Source organism: Eriocheir sinensis, chromosome 11, assembly GCF_024679095.1.
Source record: "Eriocheir sinensis breed Jianghai 21 chromosome 11, ASM2467909v1, whole genome shotgun sequence".
Taxonomy (NCBI): domain Eukaryota; kingdom Metazoa; phylum Arthropoda; class Malacostraca; order Decapoda; family Varunidae; genus Eriocheir; species Eriocheir sinensis.
Genome location: NC_066519.1, coordinates 20,533,002 through 20,540,328, shown reverse-complemented (window position 1 = coordinate 20,540,328; position 7,327 = coordinate 20,533,002). Strand labels below are relative to the sequence as shown.

The 7,327-nt window shown below is 41.0% G+C and overlaps 1 protein-coding gene across 1 annotated transcript in view; it reads right to left on the bottom strand.

Annotated features, from left to right (window-relative positions):
* LOC126997154 (protein amalgam-like) overlaps window positions 1-7,327 on the bottom strand; it is a 54,550-nt gene that overhangs the window by 27,618 nt on the left and 19,605 nt on the right. The window lies entirely within an intron of this gene.

The window sequence follows — 7,327 nt, the reverse complement described above, 5'->3', positions numbered from 1 at the left end:
TCCATCTCGCCTTCAATCTTTTTAAAAGGAATTCCGTGTTACCGCCAGAAATATGAGTAAAAAAGCGAATTTTGAGCCTAATTTATGTCTTCAGAGTGACAGTTTTAAATGTTACCTCAGCGCATCGTGTCCGCCGACGTTTTTTTTTTTTTTACTTTCTGTTCATTTAATATTAAGCAGTTTCACATTTTTTTCCGCCAAATGCCTCCTGTGAAATTGAATCAACTCGTTCATTTAACACGCAAGTCACGTTTACATAGACTCATAGGTCGCTTGTTTTAGACGCTTCCGCCTCACATCAAATATTTCCAGAGGCCGAAAAGGAGATTAATCGGGTTTTTTTGAGTCCCTTTTTACGTTCACGGTACAGAATTAGGGTCAACCTACCGCCAGGGTCATTAAGCTGCCCATGGAAATGCCCACAACGCCTACGAAAGCCTTTTTTTTACAGCTAAAGAAATAGCTCAAGGGCAACAAAAAAATGTGTTAAAAAAAAGCCCACTGATCGCTGTTCCTCCAGAGACAAAAGTTATGAGCGGCCAAAAAATATGTCTGCTTGGGGGCCTAAGTGTCGGAAAATAAAGCCTACAGACGTTCAGGTCACACCGGCGTATTCAAATTCAGTGTATTAGAAAAGTCACCTGGACCGGCTTATTAGAAAAAAAGTGTATAGATTTTTTTTTTCCTGCTGTCAACCCAGTTACGTGTTTATACCGTGTTCCGGGTAGCAGCTGTTTGTCCCAGTCCGTAGTCGGCAAAGGCAAATATTTTTTATAGTGATGCCGAGAAACTGACTAATGATCCGTTTCCTGAGAATTTGCCTTGAAAGGAACATTGTCTCGATTACACTTCAAGGAAATCAGCTCTCCTTGTTGCTCTCCTTTCGTGAACTTTCTTTTGCGATGCGTGTGTTTCTTGTCAGTGTTGCTTTGTGAATGTTCTTCCTCACAACACACAACACGAACTCAAAGACACCCTCCCTCTGATCTCCCTGCTCTCCGTGTTTCTCTCATGCACTTTCTTTTGCCTTATCTGTTTCTGTGTCAATGTTGTTATGTCACTACAATTGTTCACGTGATCCCAGATTCCAGTATTCAAAGGAGACAATGCAATAATTTTCTGTCTCTCTGCTCTCCTTGTTTCTCCTTCTTTTCGTATACTTTCCTCAGCGTTACCTGTGTTTCTGTGTCAATGTTGTTATGTCACTACACTTGTTGACCTGATCCCAGATTCTAGTATTCAAAGGAGACAATGCAATCCCTCTCTGTCTCTTTGCTTTCCTTGTTTCTCTTTCTTTTCGTATACTTTCCTCAGCGTTACCTGTGTTTCTGTGTCAATGTTGTTATGTCACTGTACTTGCTCACCTGATTCCAGATTCCAGTATTCAAAGGAGACAATGCAATCCCTCTCTGTCTCTTTGCTTTCCTTGTTTCTCTTTCTTTTCGTATACTCTCTTCAGCGTGATCTGTGTTTGTGTCAACGTTACTGTGTCATGTTTTGTTCACTGATTCCCGGACACACAACACAGTACTCAGAGGACACAATCCCTCTTTGTTTCATTTTTGGGGCACCTTCCTTTACTCTCTGTCTACTCCCGTGGCAATTATCCCATGCTAATGCTGCTCATAACCTTATTCATAACTCCCCTTTGATGTACGGATGACAAAGGGTTTCCACTCCTCCACCTAACCCATTCAGGCTCCCACTGCTCCTCCGCTCCCTCTTCCTCCCAGGTCTGTTTTTGTTTCGTATCTTCATGGGAATCTGACTGACAGAACTCCACATTGTTTTTTGTTTTTCTGGGTACTCCTTATCTCCCTGGCTCTTTTCTCTCCCTGATTTGCTTTTTTCTTTAATTTTCTTACTGCCATTTTGTCCGTTTCACATGTTCTTTTTTTTTCAGTTCTCATTGTTCTTCTTCGTTTATCCTCTCCTTTGTTTTTTCTTCGTTCGCTCTTACTTTTTTTTTCTCGTCTTCTTTGCTCTTCCGTTTGCGTCAATTTGCCTTTTCACTTTTTTTTTTCATTTTCTTCTCAACAACGTTACTCTTTCTCTTCTTACTTATTTCCTCGATGTTCCTTCCTTGCTTTTCTCTCATCTTTCTTATTGCCATTTGCTCTGTTTCCCACTTGTTTTGTATTTATTTTCTGTGCAGCGTAACTCTTTCCCATTAATTCTTTCCTCGTCCTTCCTTACTTGCATTTCTCTTCTCATACTAACACGCGTCTGCTTTCGGTCTCATGTTCTTTTGTATTTCTTTTCTCTGCAGCGCTACTCTTTCTCTCATTTCTTCCTTCCTTGTCCTTCCCTAACTTGCATTTCTCCTCTCATACTAACACGTGTCTGCTTTCGGTTTCATGTTGTTTTGTATCTTTTCTCTGCAACACAACTCCTTCTTTCATTAGTCTTTTTTTCCTCCTCGTCCTTCCTTACTTGAATTTCTCTTCTCATACTAACACGTGTCTGCTTTCGGTTTCATGTTGTTTTGTATTTCTTTTCTCTGCAACACAACTCCTTCTTTCATTAGTTTTTTCCCCTCCTCTTCCTTCCTTCCTACCTTCCTTGCCTTTCTCTAACTTTTCTCGCGACCATTTCCGCCTATCTCCCGCTATACATATTGGTCTACATTTCTTTCGCTGTTACACTCCTCTTCCTCATTGTATTTTTCCTCGTCCTTCCTTCCTTCCTTGCTTTAATCTTTCATACTGCCATTTCCGATTGTTATGCACTTTATATGTTTTGTATTCTGTTCTCTCTCACTGCTGACCCGAAGTATAGGAACAGAAACCCCGCGCAAACGTTCTTTTTAATCTTGCGTGTGAAGGTGGTCGATTGGACGCGTTTTCTTCCTTACAGCTGCGTTTTTTCCGATTGGCTTCCTCTCCTTCCAAACACGCTACTCAGTCTGCCTTCCTTTCTTTTCTTCTCTCTATTTACCTCTCTCTCCTCTTTCGTTGTTTTGTACCTCTACCTTTATCTATACTCCTTTACTGTAATTCATTCTCTCTTTCCTCTCGTAATCAGTTTTTGTCTTTTCCTTTTGTTTTTTGTTATATTGGTGTCTTCTCCTATTTCTCTTAATTCCCTCGACTCCTCCCCTCTCTCGTCCATCAGTCTCTTTTATCTCCTTTTTCTCTCCCTCGGTTTACCTCTACTAACAATATCAGCTTATTTTTATTATCTTTTATTATGGTTTATTATTCTCCTGTTCTCCTATCGCAAATCCTCCCTCCTGTTTGTTTATCTACCCCTTATTATTCCTCCCACTCCCTTTTCCTCCTTATTCCCTCTCCCTCTCCCTCCTGAATATTTATATCTAGTTGAAAGGAGGAAAATATAGTAGTTTCAGTGTTTTTAATAGTGAAACATGACAACTGGTAGACAGATTGGTGGTGATTGTGGTGGTGGTGGTAGTGGTGGTGGTGGTGGTGATATTGGTAATGGAGGTGTTGACCATCATTGTAATTATTTTTTTCAGTAATATATTTTTCTCGTGGCATTTCCTGTTGCATTAAATTGTGTGTGTGTGTGTGTGTGTGTGTGTGTGTGTGTGTGTGTGTGTGTGTGTGTGTGTGTTAAAAGCAGGTTGCACGCAGCTTAAGGGTTCAATATAAATTTTAGCTGAATGTATCTCCTCCTTTTTGTTTCCTACTCTCTCTCTCTCTCTCTCTCTCTCTCTCTCTCTCTCTCTCTCTCTCTCTCTCTCTCTCTCTCTCTCTCTCTCTCTCTCTCTCTCTCTCTCTCTCTCTTTGATTGTTGGTCGTACGGTTCGTTTAAGTGTGTCTGTCAATCTTGAAAGGTGTGTGGACGACCGCCTCAAGGGGACGATAGGCCGTTTACAGCCCATCGTGTTTATATGGCAAAGGGAATTTCCTGTCCTCACGGTGAGAGACAGAGGGTGATAAAATATATAAAAAAAAGAACATCTGCAATACACTGGTCCCATAAAAGTCAACACAAGATGCCATAAGATTGTGGATATTTCTTTCGTTTGTGTAGGTTTGGAAATGTGTTGAGGTATTTATATATTACTGTTTATTTTTTTTTACAAGAATGGAGACAGCTCAAGGGCACAAAAGAGGAAACAATAATAAAAAAAAGCCCGCTACTCGCTGCTCCTAAAAAAAAGAATCAAAAGAGGTGTCCAAATGAGATTAGTGAGAGTTAGTGATTTACCTAACCATCCTCTTCGACTATTATTTCTCCTTCCTTTTCCCTTCTTTTTCTCCTATCATTTCCCACTTTTCTTGCCTCCTTCCTTGCCGCTGTCCATATCTTTTTCCCTCTCTCTTTACTTTTCCTATCCATCCTTCCTTATCTCCTTACATCTTCTCCCCTTCCTCCCATCCTACATTTTTCCTTTTACTTCCCCTTCTCCTCCTTTCCTCCTTCCATCTTAACCATTTTTCCTTACTCTCTTACATCCCTTCCCATTGTACTTTCTTTTCCTTTCCTCCAATTTTCCTATCCTTTTCCTCACTCATTCCCTCCCTTCCAACCTTTCTTCTATACACTCTTCCATCCTTTCCTCCTCCTTTCCTACTACTTTTCCTCTTTTACTTTCCCTTCCTTTCCATCTGTTATTCTTATCCATTTCCTCTCTCCTTCCTTCCCTCCAAACCCTTCCCCTTTTACTCTCCTCTTCCTTTCCTCTTGTTTTTCCTATCCATTTCCTCTCTCCTTCCTTCCCTCCAAACCCTTCCCCTTTTACTCTCCTCTTCCTTTCCTCTTGTTTTTCCTTTCCATTTCCTCTCTCCTTCCTTCCCTCCAAACCCTTCCCCTTTTACTCTCCTCTTCCTTTCCTCTTGTTTTTCCTTTCCATTTCCTATCTCCTTCCTTCCCTCCAAACCCTTCCCCTTTTACTCTCCTCTTCCTTTCCTCTTGTTTTTCCTATCCATTTCCTATCTCCTTCCTTCCCCTCCAACCTTCCTCCTTTACACTCTTGGAACGGGCGAACATTTCAGAGGCGATTTATGTCATTTATATATATATTCTCTCTCTCTCTCTTTACCTTCTCCCTCCTTGCCGGTCCATCAGCCCTTTGATATAGAGTGCGAGGAACGCGTGAGTAACGAGATGACACATTCAGACGCCGTACAGCGAAGTATTATGGCCGGTAATTACAAGGGAAGGTGCAAAACTACGATACATGTTTCATTTATTGTCTAGAATCGAGGGAAGAAGGAAGAAGGAGGGCCGGTGGTGTCTTGTTCAGGGCGGTAGTGGTGGAGATCTATGCGCGAGGGGAAGAAAGGAAGGAAGGAAGGAAGGAAGGAAGGAAGGAAGGAAGGAAGAAGGGAGGAACTATACAATAAAGTGAGTAATGAAGAATGGCAGGAAGGAAGGGTAAAATGAAGTAAGGAAGGGATGGAGGAGAGTAGAAAGGATGTGTGTGTTTGTGTGTCTGTGTCTGTTTGTGAGTGTGTGTTTGTGTGTGTGCGTGCGTGCGAGAGAGAGAGAGAAAGAGAATGTTAGTCTGGAGGAAAAAATAACAAAGGAATAGGAGAAGAAACAGAAGGAAAGAAGGAAAAGACAAATAAAAGTGGAAGGTAAAAAGAAAAAGTGGGAGATTGAGGAAGAATATTGGGAGTAGAGCGGGGAAGAAAAGTGGGAGGAAACAGAGCGTGTGGAGGCGAGGGGGGAGGTGAAAAAGAGGGGAGAGGAGTTGTATGTGGGCGGGGTGAAATTGATGGTAAGGGGAGAGGGGAGAAGGCGAGGAGGGAATGAGGGAGGGGAGAGAAAATGTCAGGTGTGAGTGTACTACAGAAAATTGCTCTCGTTTGTATGTATTATGTATTCATGTGTCTTTTTTTTACAGCAAAGGAGACAGTGCAAGGGCGTAAAAAAAAAGAGAAAACAATAATGAAAAAAAAAAATAAAGCCCGCTACTTACTGCTCCTAAATAGAGTAATTGTGTATATATTTATGTGGTTGGGAAGAAATGTGGTTTGTCTGTTTGTCTTGTAGTATCTCTGTCAGGCTATATGTGTGTATGTATATATGTACGAGTATATATGTAGGTAGGTAGGCAGGCAAACAGGTAGATAGTTAATTAGTTAGGAAGGTGAGCAGATAGATGAGGTGATATTTAGTTTTGTTCTCAGATGGATAAGTATAAGTATGTATTGCGTTCATATGTTTTATATTACGTAGTGTGCGTTGGTGTATGCTGATGCGAGATATGCTGCTAATGTGTGAGAATTAAAAAGAGCAGAGAAATGTTGTATTATTCCATTTTAAAAGTGTAAGCTAACGTCAGTAATACCGGCGTAGGTGTGTGTGTGTGTGTGTGTGTGTGTGTGTGTGTGTGTGTGTGTGTTACCTCTCTTGGTAATATAGTCTACTTATAATAATGCCTCGTTAGCAAGGGATTGACTGGATTCTTTCGACGAGAAACTTAATACCGTTGTTATTGCTTCGCTCTATTTTATACTTAATTAAATGGTTCTTTACGTGAGACATCCTTTGTGTGCTCTCTCATAAGTTCAGTGTATTCATTTTCTCTGTCTTCTTGCGTAGCGGAAAAATGCACGTAATGAAGTAAAGCAGAGGTATCGCAGTACTTAGGTCGCCTCTTGCATCAACTACTTTCAAAGGGTATATAGGAGATTAATCGGATTCTGATGAGTTTCTCTTTAGGTTCATGGCACAGAGGGAGGGTCAGAACACCACCACCAGGGTTATAAAACTACCCCTGGAAATGCTCAAAACTCCCACGAAAGAGTTGTCAAATGTGTGTAATTGGGCCACGAAATGTTAAGAATATGTCCCTTTGTGTTGCTCGCGCAGTACAAGTTAGAATGGATTTAGGGCCACTTTCACAGTTCGCCATGATGGGTTAGTAAGCCTCCCAACCAATACCAAAGACTACGAAAATTCCTTGTGTAGTGCTTGGTGTTCATATTTAAGTAAAGAAATTTTGGGAAGCCATACGGGAAACCTCTTGTGTACCTGGTGCTGCATTGAAAACTTAACCATTATGGAGTGTAGAAGGTTGAATAGTTTGGTACGGGCGACTACAAAGCCACTTTAGTTGACTGTGAAACTGGCTTTTAACCCGGTAGCAGCGACGGGCCAAATTTGTGACATGATATAAACCCCCCAAAATAGATGATGCACAAACTGATCACAAATGCTTTGATATATATTATGAAATGGTTTGTGTGAGTGATGATTTTTTCTTATTTTTCTCGCTTAGATGGACCATTAAGAAACATGATCCCAGCTGCTAACGGGTTAATATCAATACATAATACATTTTTTTCCAGAGAGTAGCTGCATAACGGTAAAATGTGATCATAAAAACGTGATAGCGAGGTATGTTTCA